Source organism: Entelurus aequoreus, linkage group LG07, assembly GCF_033978785.1.
Source record: "Entelurus aequoreus isolate RoL-2023_Sb linkage group LG07, RoL_Eaeq_v1.1, whole genome shotgun sequence".
Lineage (NCBI taxonomy): Eukaryota > Metazoa > Chordata > Actinopteri > Syngnathiformes > Syngnathidae > Entelurus > Entelurus aequoreus.
This window is the reverse complement of record NC_084737.1, coordinates 77,941,795-77,955,547: the sequence shown is the minus strand read 5'-3', so window position 1 is coordinate 77,955,547 and position 13,753 is coordinate 77,941,795. Positions and strand designations below refer to the sequence as shown.

The 13,753-nt window shown below is 40.5% G+C and overlaps 1 long non-coding RNA gene across 1 annotated transcript; it reads right to left on the bottom strand.

Moving 5' to 3' along the window:
- Positions 1 to 2,386: 2,386 nt before the first annotated feature.
- On the bottom strand, positions 2,387 to 6,200 carry LOC133654280 (uncharacterized). The gene is made up of 3 exons (XR_009826870.1): positions 5,813 to 6,200; positions 5,600 to 5,684; positions 2,387 to 2,559 (listed from the first exon to the last, which is right to left on the bottom strand). It is a non-coding gene; the product is annotated as an uncharacterized LOC133654280 (long non-coding RNA).
- Positions 6,201 to 13,753: the final 7,553 nt, after the last annotated feature.

The window sequence follows — 13,753 nt, the reverse complement described above, 5'->3', positions numbered from 1 at the left end:
AAATGTCCTTGTGCCAACGTTTTTGCAATGTGTCGCTGCCATTAAATTCTAAGTTAATGATTATTTGCAACAACAAAAAAATTGGTTTCTCAGTTCGAACATTAAATATCATGTCTTTGCAGTCTATTCAATTGAATATAAGTTAAAAAGGATTTGCAAATCATTGTATTCTGTTTTTATTTACGATTTACACTACGTGCCAACTTCACTGGTTTTGGGTTTTGTAATTCCCCTTTGTCACAGTGAAAGTCATATAAAGGCACTGCCTGCGTACGCCAGAAGGAAACAAATGAATTTATGGCAGGCTGAGCCCAGTGAACATATGAACCAAGGACAAGGTCTCGCCACTCTCAGACGCAAAAAGTGCTAAGGCAGGTTGTCAGGCTCGTACAGGTGAGCATTCTTAACATTGGGAATTGCGGTCGTCTTCTTAAAGCACTTGTGTTGCAGTGATTCCACAGAGTTCTCCACATGGACGCCAGCAACGCCGGCAGCGTGCAATATGACCGCTGGAACGAGGACAACATCAACATGAACGTGGAGGCGACACAGACCACCAAGACGAGGTGAGACAAAGTCCAGTGTGTAACAATAGTGGTCAGAGTTCCAGAGAGGCCTTATTTTAACAGAACTTGGCTTTATGTTGCATTCAGGCTCTACAACATAATGTGTACGGGCAACGCTGGTGCTGCAGTGAAGACAGCTGGAGCTGCGGCTGTCCTGGTGGCAATCTACATGATAGGATACGTGACAGGGTACTACGTCCACAGATGCTGATTTATGTTGACGACACCAAAAGTTATCTCTTTTTGTCAGTGCTTTCTCACATAGTGTATGTCATCACCGTGTGCATTTGTGTCCATTATTATGTCATTGAAGTCCTTTCTGGTGTTGAGCATCAACTGAGACTAATTCATTTTTTACAATATCTGCCCTTGACTTGATTGTTTTAACCATCACATTGTATTTATGATAAGAGACATGTTTTCCACCGAAAAAGACTGTAATGTGTCTGAATGTTTCAAATAAAGATATGGTCGCTTGTATTATACGTTTTGGCCCGGTTACCCATTTGGATTTATAACCATTTTGGCAACCTTTATTGTCTAACTGTGACAAAGTAGTGTTGAAATACGAACAAAGTAGGATACGTGACAGGGTACTACGTCCACCGATGCTGATTTATGTTGATGACACCAAAAGTTATCTCTTTTTGTCATTGCTTTCTCACATAGTGCATGTCATCACCGTATGCATTTGTGTCCATTATTATGTCATTGAAGTCCTTTCTGGTGTTGAGCATCAACTGAGACTCAGTTATTTTTTACATTATCTGCCCTTGACTTGATTGTTTTAACCATCACATTGTATTTATTAGGGGTGTGGGAAAAAATCGATTCGAATTCGAATCGCGATTCTCACGTTGTGCGATTCAGAATCGATTCTCATTTTTAAAAAATCGATTCTTTTTTTTTTTAAATTAATCAATCCAACAAAACAATACACAGCAATAACATAACAATGCAATCCGATTCCAAAACCAAACCCAACCCAGCAACACTCAGAACTGCAATAAACAGAGCAATTGAGAGGAGACACAAACACGACACAGGACAAACCAAAAGTAGTGAAACAAAAATGAATATTATCAACAACAGTATCAATATTAGTTACAATTTCAACATAGCAGTGATTAAAAATCCCTCATTGACATTATCATTAGACATTTATAAAAAAAATAAAAATGAACAATAGTGTCACAGTGGCTTACACTTGCATCGCATCTCATAAGCTTGACAACACACAGTGTCCAATATTTTCACAGATAAAATAAGTCATATTTTTGGTTCATTTAATAGTTAAAACAAATTTACATTATTGCAATCAGAGAGGAGAAGGGGTTACCTTATGTCAAAAAAAGATTTACGACCTTAAGGTCAAAAGGTCACAGGGGGGTGGGGTGAAGGGGAGGTCAGAAGGAGGCGGGGCTGAGGGGGGAATACACCTTATGTCAAAATGTGATTGATGGCCCTGTAAGAGGAGGGGTGGGGTGAAGGGGAGGTCAGAAGGAGGCGGGGCTGAGGGGGAGACACCTTATGTCAAAATGTGATTGATGGCCCTGTAAGAGGAGGGGTGGGGTGAAGGGGAGGTCAGAGGAAGGTGGGGTTAAGGGGGGAGACACTTTATGTCAAAATGCGATTTACGACTTTTTGAGTATTAACACATGTACGTACACACACACACATACACTGGTATATGTGAATGGTAAGTCTTTGTTAGTACGAGCATTAAGAGAAAATGGAAAAGATGGAGAAAGCTGTTGTTTCAGTAGGCATGATTAGCGAAACGCCAGTTTCAATTTATAAAAATGATAAAACTTACTACGACGCTCCTCGGAAAAGTAGGATTTTTTGGCCTCAGGTCGTTGGTTTTTCCGTGCCAGTCTCCGTGCTCCTAAAATCAACGGATCCTATCAGCCTCAGTCGACCGAACCAGACGTCTTTTCTTTGGAGTCTTTTAACTCTGAATGCGGGGTGTTTACTCCGGTGGTGGTGGTTCCTATAGCGGCATGGCGAGAGTGTATGGGAGAAATGAAGGAGAAGATAGACGTCTTGTTTCGAAGCAGCCGAAATTGGAAATGCGTACTGACGACGAAAAGAAGGTTGTCTTTTGAGACCACACCCCCGACGGAGTACGAAAGGACCTCCCCTGCCAATACATCAACCAATAGTATTTGAAAACAATCTTTCTACTAGTCTGATTGGTCGAAACTTTTTACGGGGCTCCTCCCCTTTGAAAACAATACGCCCCGTAATTTTTTGACTAATTTGTTGGAAAAGTGGTCAAAAGTCATGAAAATGTTTAAAAATGACACTGATACCATTACCATAAGTCTCGCCGCTGACCTCGTGAGTCTATGGATGCCCAATATGTCCAGAAAAATCTAAAATATCTCAAAAAATAGGGGGCCGGATTTTGGACGTCGGCGTACCGCGTTTGGGGTAGGGCCGTAGTTTGGAGACCGATGGTAAAAATTTACTATTGATGGTTAGTTTTTTTCTTTGGATTAAATAGAGAGTAAATCTAGCAGAAAATATGCATTATAAACAGAGAGAGAGAGTTTGGAGGGGTAAGAACACCCTTTTGGGACTTTCACAGCAGCACAGCAGCAGTGAGAAGACATACACAGCAAAAGTCATGAACATGTTTAAAAAATACACGCGTAAGAAACAGCACAATTAGGGTATGAATAAATATTTTAAGCAAAGTTACCATCTCTATTGTTAGTTTTATTTTTTTTGTTTTTGGCGGGATGAAAACACACACACACACACACACACACACACACACACACACACACACACAGCAAATTGGTTGGTATGCGGTTTATTGTTGGCAGCTGGTTTTTATTGACAAAACCATGCTCGAAGAGATAGGTAGAGACAGGTGGTTTTTTGCTGACAAAACTATGCTCAAAGAGAGTGGTAGAGACAGATTTAAGGCGGGAGAATTTGTCGAAGCAAGCAACCATGTCTTTTAAAACAGGTTCTTAACAAACATATGTTTTTTAGATTAGGTACTCAAGCATATTTAAACTGGAAAAAAACTATGTCCGTTTGATTTTACAAAGTTCGAAAATGACTCACAGGGTGTTGTTTAATATTATGCATATTCATTATTTTGTTTTATAGAGGGAATATGGGAAGATTTTAAAGCGAGTGCATTTTTACAAACACAGTTTGAGGAGTCAGATTTTCATTTTTACAAGAAAAAACATACAATATACTTACGGTATGAATAAATATTTTTAAACAAAGTTACCATTTTTATTGTTAGTTTTTTTTTTTCGGCGGGATGAAATCACACGCACACACTTGGCTCTGGAAGAGGAGTGGGTGTTAATTTTGGGGGGACCTAAGACTGAGAGAGTCATATTACACACACACACACACACACACACACTGTCAGCAAATGGTTGGTATGTGGAGAAAAGTTGGAAAAGTGGTCAAAAGTCCCCAAAAAGTCTAAAAATTACACCCGGATACCACTCCAACAAGTCCCGCCGCAGGCATCGTGAGTCCGGGGGTGCTGACATGTCCAAAACGCCCCAGTAAAGTTGCAGGACGATTGAAATATATTTTTGTATAATAACTCAGATACGGTAACACTAGCGAGCAGTAGATATTTAAACTGGAAAAAAACTATGTCCGTTTGATTTTACAAAGTTCGAAAATGACTCACAGGGTGTTGTTTAATATTATGCATATTCATTATTTTGTTTTATAGAGGGAATATGGGAAGATTTTAAAGCGAGTGCATTTTTACAAACACAGTTTGAGGAGTCAGATTTTCATTTTTACAAGAAAAAACATACAATATACTTACGGTATGAATAAATATTTTTAAACAAAGTTACCATTTTTATTGTTAGTTTTTTTTTTTCGGCGGGATGAAATCACACGCACACACTTGGCTCTGGAAGAGGAGTGGGTGTTAATTTTGGGGGGACCTAAGACTGAGAGAGTCATATTACACACACACACACACACACACACTGTCAGCAAATGGTTGGTATGTGGAGAAAAGTTGGAAAAGTGGTCAAAAGTCCCCAAAAAGTCTAAAAATGACACCCGGATACCACTCCAACAAGTCCCGCCGCAGGCATCGTGAGTCCGGGGGTGCTGACATGTCCAAAACGCCCCAGTAAAGTTGCAGGACGATTGAAATATATTTTTGTATAATAACTCAGATACGGTAACACTAGCGAGCAGTAGATATTTAAACTGGAAAAAAACTATGTCCGTTTGATTTTACAAAGTTGGAAAATGACTCACAGGGTGTTGTTTAATATTATGCGTATTCATTATTTTGTTTTATAGAGGGAATATGGGAAGATTTTAAAGCGAGTGCATTTTTACAAACACAGTTTGAGGAGTCAGATTTTCATTTTTACAAGAAAAAACATACAATATACTTACGGTATGAATACATATTTTTAAACAAAGTTACCATTTTTATTGTTAGTTTTTTTTTTTTTTGGCGGGATGAAATCACACGCACACACTTGGCTCTGGAAGAGGAGTGGGTGTTAATTTCGGGGGGACCTAAGACTGAGAGAGTCATATTACACACACACACACACACACACTGTCAGCAAATGGTTGGTATGTGGAGAAAAGTTGGAAAAGTGGTCAAAAGTCCCCAAAAAGTCTAAAAATTACACCCGGATACCACTCCAACAAGTCCCGCCGCAGGCATCGTGAGTCCGGGGGTGCTGACATGTCCAAAACGCCCCAGTAAAGTTGCAGGACGATTGAAATATATTTTTGTATAATAACTCAGATACGGTAACACTAGCGAGCAGTAGATATTTAAACTGGAAAAAAACTATGTCCGTTTGATTTTACAAAGTTGGAAAATGACTCACAGGGTGTTGTTTAATATTATGCGTATTCATTATTTTGTTTTATAGAGGGAATATGGGAAGATTTTAAAGCGAGTGCATTTTTACAATCACAGTTTGATAGGTACGATTTTTATTTTACAAGAAAAAACATACAATATATATATATATATATATATATACACATTTACTTACAGATGTTTCTTTTACGCCTCTGGCGCGTTGGACGCCTTTAACGGGTCTCCCGCCAAAAAGTGTCGAGGAGGTTGACATTGAAGAACTGGTTGCAAAAGAGGATGAAGACGAGGAAGCTTTTTTACTACAAAAGAGTGCCATCATTGAAGAATTGTGCCGGGACAACATTGTCGAAAAAGACGCCGAATGTCCCGCCATTGAAGAGCTACTCACCAATGACGTTCCAGCGGAGGCTGAAGGCTTGCTCGCGGTAAAAGAAGAGGGGTTTTTCCCACAAAATACTCTCCACACCGAAGACTTGCTCGAGGACAACATCATCGAAAAAGACGACAAAAGTCCTACACCTATCTGCGGTAAGTTTTTTTTTGTTGTTGCTTTTTGCATGTTTTTTAAGCGGCTGTAGGAGATGTTCACACTAGACTGTCTTTTTGCAAAATGAATTTGGCGCTCTTAGAAGTAGGCGGGGTCGTACTTAGGAGGTGGGGGTTTGTTTCCGAGTACGAATGTGAAAGTGTTGAGTGAAATCGACAGCGCCACATGCGGCTAAAGTCGTTTGTTTTTTATTTTTATTTTGCAGGCGCTAAGAAGATAAAGAAGAAGAAGAGGAAGAGTCGTGAGCTGAGGAGACTGGAGCGAAAAATACAACAGATCAAACAAAACTACAAGATATTGGCTCGTACCTTTGAGACGAACTCAGACCACCTTGGTGAAAAAAAGTGCTGAATTTTTCGACTTTGTATTTTCAGGAAAATATAAGGTTGAATATTTCTCCTTGCTCAGCGATAAGATTGCTATGGTACAGTGGAGATATGGCAAAAACAGCGTGGTGCTTCCCGGTAGCACAAATAATGTATTTATCGCCGCTTTTACCACCGCTTACGCACGCTTAAAAATGTACGGGTACCTAGAGAGGCTGCAAGAGAGAGTTCTTTACACAGACACCGATAGTTTAATCTACACGGTAAATGAGGGGGAAGCTTCTCTGGAGACGGGTTCGTATTTAGGGGAGTTGACGGATGAGTTGGGGGGCGACAGCATTCAAGAATTTGCCTCTGCCGGTCCAAAGAGTTATGCCTACCAAACCCTTCAGGGTAAAAAAACTGTGCTGCGTGCCAAGGGAATCACTCAAACCCGTGAGTGTTGCGAGAGGGTCAACTTTGACAGTGTCAAAGATTTGGTGGAGGGTTATCTACAGGGAGAGGAAACGGGTGAGATATACACGCCACATCAACAAATTGTTCGCGATAAAAGGGGCTTCCTTTTAAAAAACACTTCATTTGAAAAGAAGTTTAGAGTGGTGTACGACAAGAGACGTCTCTTTTCTAACGGAAAAACGTTGCCATTTGGGTATTAGAAAAAAAATTGAAAAAATGGAACAAGTAGACTTTGAGCCTAGATTTTATACACCTTTTTCATGCTTGATTGTAGGGCCTAGCGGTTGTGGAAAGACTTTTTTTGTAAAACGTATATTGGAAAATTGTGAACATGTCATGAATTCTGTACCCGATAACATTGTGTGGATTTATACTTCCTTCCAGCCCATCTATGCTGAACTAAAAAAGATGAATAAAAAAATAAAATTTGTTAAAGGATTGCCTGATTCTTTTGAAGATGAAAACTTGTTTCCGTACGATCAGACTCATTTGGTTATTTTGGACGATGTTATTTTTGAAGCTTCCAATCATCCTGAAGTGGTTAAAATTTTCACTCAGTACAGACATCATCGAAATATGAGCGTTATGATGCTGACCCAGAATGTTTTTTATCAAGGTAAATTTTCACGCACAATTAGCTTAAACTGTAATTATATGATACTGTTTAAGAACCCGAGGGACAGATTGCAGATTAACGTGTTGGCTCAGCAAATGTTTCCCTCACAAAAAAGTTTTTTCTTGGAAAGTTTTGCGGACGCTACTTTGGACGAGCATGGGTATTTACTGGTTGACCTGACACCTTTTTGCCCAGATCAATACAGACTAAGGTCGGGCTTGCTTCCGCATCAGTGGCCTGTTGTGTACGTGCCAAAAACATAATTTCAAAAATGTCAAAGCGTGTAAAAAGGAATGGTCCTATGTTAAAAGCTCTGTACCATGCAGCGCCTCAAAAACGTCGAGACATTTTGAGTTACGGGTCTCCAGACTTTATTAGGACGCTGTGTGAAATTGCTTTAAACATTTTAAAGGGTAATGTTCCCTTATCTCCATCGCAATTTGCTAAACTTAAAAAACAAAAGAAAATCATCAGACTGCTGGCTGATAAAAGGACCGGACTAAAACGCAAACGTCAGACTCTAATGAAACAGTCGGGCGGTTTTCTTTTACCCTTGCTCTCTACAATCATACCGTTTATAGGAAGTCTTATCGGAGGATTGAGTGGAAAAGGTTAAAGATGAAAAAGGCTCAAAAAATGTTTCTCCTATCTCCCCACCAATTAAATCGTTTAACTCGAACTGAGCAGAGCATCAGACACTCGGCAGAGGATGATCTGGACGCTAAAATGAAAACCGTCTTAAACGAACATGGAATGAATCCTCATGAAAAAATAAAAATGTACGACACCTTAATGCAAAGATATCTTAGTTTGGTAAAGCAGGGCCAGCGTGAGGAAAAAAAGATGACTGTGACTTTACACAAGGATTCAAAGGATGACCCGTGGAACTTCCCTGATGATAAAACGCTGGATAAACCAAGGAACACAGCCGGGGAGCCGGAGGATGTCACGATGGCCCAAGTTATAAAAAACCTCCCCCATCGCGATCGTAGCAATGCCGAGTACATTATGAAAAAATTATCCGAGAATGATAAGGGATGGACCGCCAAAGGAGAGTTTGTTCAAAGCGGAACACCGGTGCAAGGATCTCATATGATCGATTTACTAAAACACCTAATGCAACGGACCAAAAGACCACAAAACCGTCCACCCGAGGGATGGAAAACATTTTTAACAGCGTTGTCGGAGCTAAACGTCCCTGTCTCAACCATTCATAACCCAGGAGCACGAGATCAATACAGACGTCTAAAAGCGGGTGTGGAGTTTGAACCGGCATGGAATGAAGAAGAGAAACGGGTTGGTTTGGAAAATGAAACATTTCTAACCCCTGAGAGGAAAAGAAAAAGTAAAAAAGTGACATTATCCCCGCGTTGGTTAAACCTTGAATGATGTGACATAAACTTTTGTTTTAATAAAATGTTTTTATTCATCAAACGCATTGTGTACAGCATTTTCATTTCAACGATTCAAAAAAGTTTCTAAACAACAGACGGATTGTACGTTGCAGCTCCTACTATTATTCTTATTTAAGCAAGTACATCGTTGCAATTTTTTAACCAGGGTATATGCTTCAAGATCATTTTTTACTACATCATCATCGTATAAAGACAAAACTTGTTTAAAAGACAGTCCACAAAATCGATGGTACAGATAATAAACGCAGTGTTGACCACACACTACGGACAAAGGGTGTTGAAGCTGGAGGTCATGGTACAATATCCGATCAGACCGATTTTCCAAAAAGCTCAAGATGCTCCGTGGATAGTAGTCGAAATTGGGAGAAAATCCATAAGAATCAAAAAAAGTGGCGGTCCCATCTTCTTCCAGAGTCATCGATAACCAGTGCTCCCCCGGCCGATGTCCTTCGTGAGTGTTGACGATAAAGTAGGAGGGTGGGGTGAAGGAGTGAGTCAGCGAGATGAGTTGGTCGGAGGCCCATACACCACAAAAAACATCCCCCAACACTTGTTGCAAAAGCTTCTCCAATTGATGGTTATTCATTTCCAACATCAATAATAATCCACCAGCACTTGTCGTTTAGAATCAATTTCCAAAATAGAGTCGTAGCAGGCGTAAACCACAAGAGTGACCGTGTTGGGTAAGGGCACTCTGAATCTCATTTCCAGTCTTAAAGTTCCGTTTGAAACCCTGGACAATGCGTCGCTGTCCTCTCCCGGATTAAGATTAAACACGAACAACGAATACCCCCGCTCAAAATCTTGTCTGTTTATGCATAGAGGTAAATCTTTCAGATGCCTCCCTGTAGCACTAAAAATGTTGTAAAACTCTCTAACTGAAGCCCCCTGGTTAAATTGAGGTTGAAAAGCTTTGGAGGGAATTTGTTTTCCTGCTTGACAGAGAGTGATGTATTCTGCATTAAAATGCTGAAAATTAAAGGGGGAGAGATCCCTTCTTCCTGTGAAAGCTTCGTGATTCACCATGCCCAAAACAACGTATTTAGGCATCGTCCCCAAAAACAAATTTTCTTGGGTACATACTCTGGAATTTTCAGGGATAGAGTACGTTTTTACGCTGACCCTTGACAAAGGGTAGAGCGCGTTTCCTTTGAGTAAGGCTGAGGCGTGCCCCAATCGCACGGCCGGAGAAACGGTGACCTTTTTTGTAAAGAGAGAAGCGCCCAGCACTTTTAGACAAAAAGTACTGTCCACAGCCCCCATGAGACAAAAGGCGTCACTGGCGCGCGTGAGTTTGATTTTCACATCCACCGAGTTGAGAAGGAGTCTCTCGCTGAAAAAAATGTCGGCATGAAGCGGTCCCAGCAGGTGAACTTCTTTAGATTCGACCGTGTAACCGCTTCTAATGTTAAGTCCTTTGTTGGGTCCATTTACCCCTGCTATAGAGTCTATAGAGGCGGCGGTGTCTTTGTAAAATAAACCAGCAGAAAATTGACTTCTGAGGGTAGCTTCAGAATAGTTTAGTAGCGTTTCAATTATTGCTCTGTAGGGGTGAGTGGCGCTGGATTGAGAAATCAGTCTATCCCCGAGCATAATGTCGCATTGGCTAAAGATGGTGTTTAGAGGATAATTGATGAGACCCACGTTTGCGTCGTTGGGGATATTTGTTCCATCGGCGCGGGTAATTTTAACCCGCAGGTAAAGTAATGTGTCATTCAGATCCAAGTACTTTTCACCTTCTCCCGGGATAAAAAATTCGATAGGTCCTCCATCTGATATGGCAGATAATGGTCGTACTTCTGTGTAGGTTTTATCTTCGATAGACATTTGAGTCATAGGAGCTGAAAATAAATCCAGTTCAGCCATCGTGCATTCGGATGAATTTTGATGTAAAAGAGCCATCTTTTTTTAAAATATATCGTGCGAGGTGTCAGTGGTCCTTCTCTTTGTAAGTCTTTCGCCGACTGATTTTTTTTTCCCTAGGCGTCTACGTTTTTTATTAACCCTCGAGACACGTCGCCCTGGGGGTCTCTTTCGGGGTTGTCTAGCCAGGACCATTATTCCCCCCGATCCATCTTGTACTCCTCGACCCGTTTTTCCAACGGCTTGACTGAATACGTCGGAAGCGATATTTTTTGCCGCTGTTTTAAGATGAGGTTTGGCCAAGGCGAAACCTCTTTTCACCAGAGGCGAAACAAAACGAAACAACCTTGAAAACACAGAGCCTATCCCACGCCCGTACATCACAGGCGAACCTGCGAAACCGGGGAGGGAACCCCCCACTTGGCTTTCATAATAACCCACTAAACGTAGAGGGTTGTGCATGGGTTGACTCATTTTCAATGTTGTTGTTTTTACTTTCTGACGGGTCTAAAGTGGAGCTTCACAATAGTCTTGCCAAAGGTAAAGTCGACGTATTTGTTCTGATCAGATTTAATCTCCACCCGTATGTTTTCAATGTGATTTTTCGAGACGGGTAAATAGTAGACAGGGTTAAAATACTTGGTGACAACGTCTCCATAAGCTCCTTGTACACTCACGATTCTCAAGAGAGGTGCATAAACGTCGCCTACTATCTGAGGACGCACCACGTCAGTGTAACAGTAAAGATGGTTGAAACCAGCATTTATATCCATCGGATAGGGGGCCGACCCTCGGTCAAACTTGATCCACTTTCCTGGTTCCACTCCCATAATGTAAGCCAGGGGAGGGGGAAAACAAAAAATAGTTTGACCCCCTGATTGATAGGAGATTCGTTTTTTAACGTCGTCAAAGGCTATCCTCACATCAGGGTCAATTTTTTGTAAAGATTCATTCAGCTCATTTATGAATCGTTTAACGGTCTCATAACACCCTCCTCTCATTTCTTGACAAAAAACTACCCCATCTTGAGGGATGTTTACGGGACCCGTGTTAGAATCCTCATCCGCTTCTGTGTTTAAGGTAGGAAAATGAAAAACTTGCGAGTCGTCTTCTGATGTGGCATCATCTTGTGCGGGGTGTACCCCTCCTTCCCTTCGTTTAAAGGTGTGCCCGGTTTTAGAGGTCTCGCGCGCCCGAAGGGGTAAAACTACCCCATCTTGAGGGATGTTTACGGGACGCCTGTTAGAATTTTCATCCGCTTCTTTGTATAAAGTATGAGAATGAAAAACTTGTGAGTTAAATACAGGGCTCTTGCTAGAATCCTTAGAAGAGTTGGGCTCAGGTGGGGGTATCTTCATCCATTCATAAAACACCCCGCTACGAACATTATACCATGAGTGAGGGTATGAAATCTCTGTTAACCCCACCTCCCATGACCCTGCTAAATCTATATGTTGAGTCAAATCTATCTGGTAATGGGAACTTTTGTTTTTTTTAAACACATTGAGGCTGGCATTTGAAGGTAAGGTGAGGTAAAAACCCTCGTAGGAATGATCCATAATGCTCGTTGATCTTTTGTCCTCACGACTGGGAGTCTCATCACGGCATCAGATTGTTTTATACATTTGTAAGGTGGTCAGCGTCCACCCAACTGTTGAATTTTTCGGGCCAGTTTTTCCAGCGCACTAGAACTTGTTTTTTGCCATTAACCGTCCGTCGTTTTAAAATTTCTTCCACGTGGTAGAGCTTGTTCTCGCTCTCTTTTACTTTTTGGAGTTCGGCTTCGTAAAAAGAACCCTCTATTATTTCTCCGTCAAAATCTTTCAGTTTGTATGCAGGGGGAGTGCGAGGGAGGCGTCTGTTTATTGTAAACACCTCGTTTGTAAAACTTTGTTCGTATTTTTTATCAAATACTCCTCTCACTTTAGATATTCTCACCGTATCTCCCGTGACAAATTTGTATTTGTGTTTGGACGCTGTGTTTGAACCATAAAGATTTTCAAACACTTGAGGAGTATTTTCCAAAGTTACATCAGCGGGTTTCATTTTAATACTGCTGTGATATCCGTGGTTGTAGCTTTTTAACAAGTCTTGTAAGACGTCTAGGTACCGTCTAGTATTATTGGCTGTAAAATATCTCCACATTTTTCCTTTCAAAGTACGATTAAATCTTTCAACCACCGAGGCTTTGAGATCGCTGGCTGTAGAAAAATGTACAATATTGTATTTCTTCATCAGAGCTTGAAAACTTTTGTTAAAAAATTCTTTTCCCGCGTCAGTTTGTAGTTTAAGAGGGATTTGGCTTTCCTCTAACACCGATTGAAACGAATTAACCACATCCTCGGCTGTCTTTCTCTTCAAAACCCTTGCGTAAGCCTTCTTGGAAAATACATCAATGACCGTTATTAAATAATTAAAACCGTCGTTATATTTAGCCAAGGCTTGCATGTCACAAAGGTCAGCTTGAAATTGATTTAATGGTCTAGGTACAAAGACTCTGTTTCTTGGAAAATTGATGCGAACCGGTTGATGGAGTGTATAGGCATCTTGACCCATTAAATATTCTTGAACTTTTTCTCTTTTGACATGTTGCCCCGTTTCATCCTGTACAGCTCTACGGAGTCGATCTACCCCTCCAAAACTACCAGGGTGTGCGGGTGTATAGTACGCTTTTTCCATAGCTTTGTTCATTGTGAAAAGACACAGAAAAATGACCTCGGTTTGCTTGGTACACATTTCTTTTATTCATTCATGAAAAAACAATACAGTGTATCTAAAACATTTTGTTTTTATTATAAAAAACAACACAGTGTATCTAAAACATTTTGTTTTTATTATAAAAAACAACACAGTGTATCTAAAACATTTTGTTTTTATTATAAAAAACAACACATTGTATCTAAAACAATTTTTCTATAAACTATAAACTATAATCAACGTTTGATATAAAACAGGTATACCGTAGGTACATTTAATCGCATTATGTAGTTTTTGTAGTTCAAACAAAACATTAACGGAGATGCCATAGCGCAGCCGATACATCGTCATATCAACAAACAGAGCATATAAAACAAACACATGACAAGGTGAAGGTTGAAAAGACTTT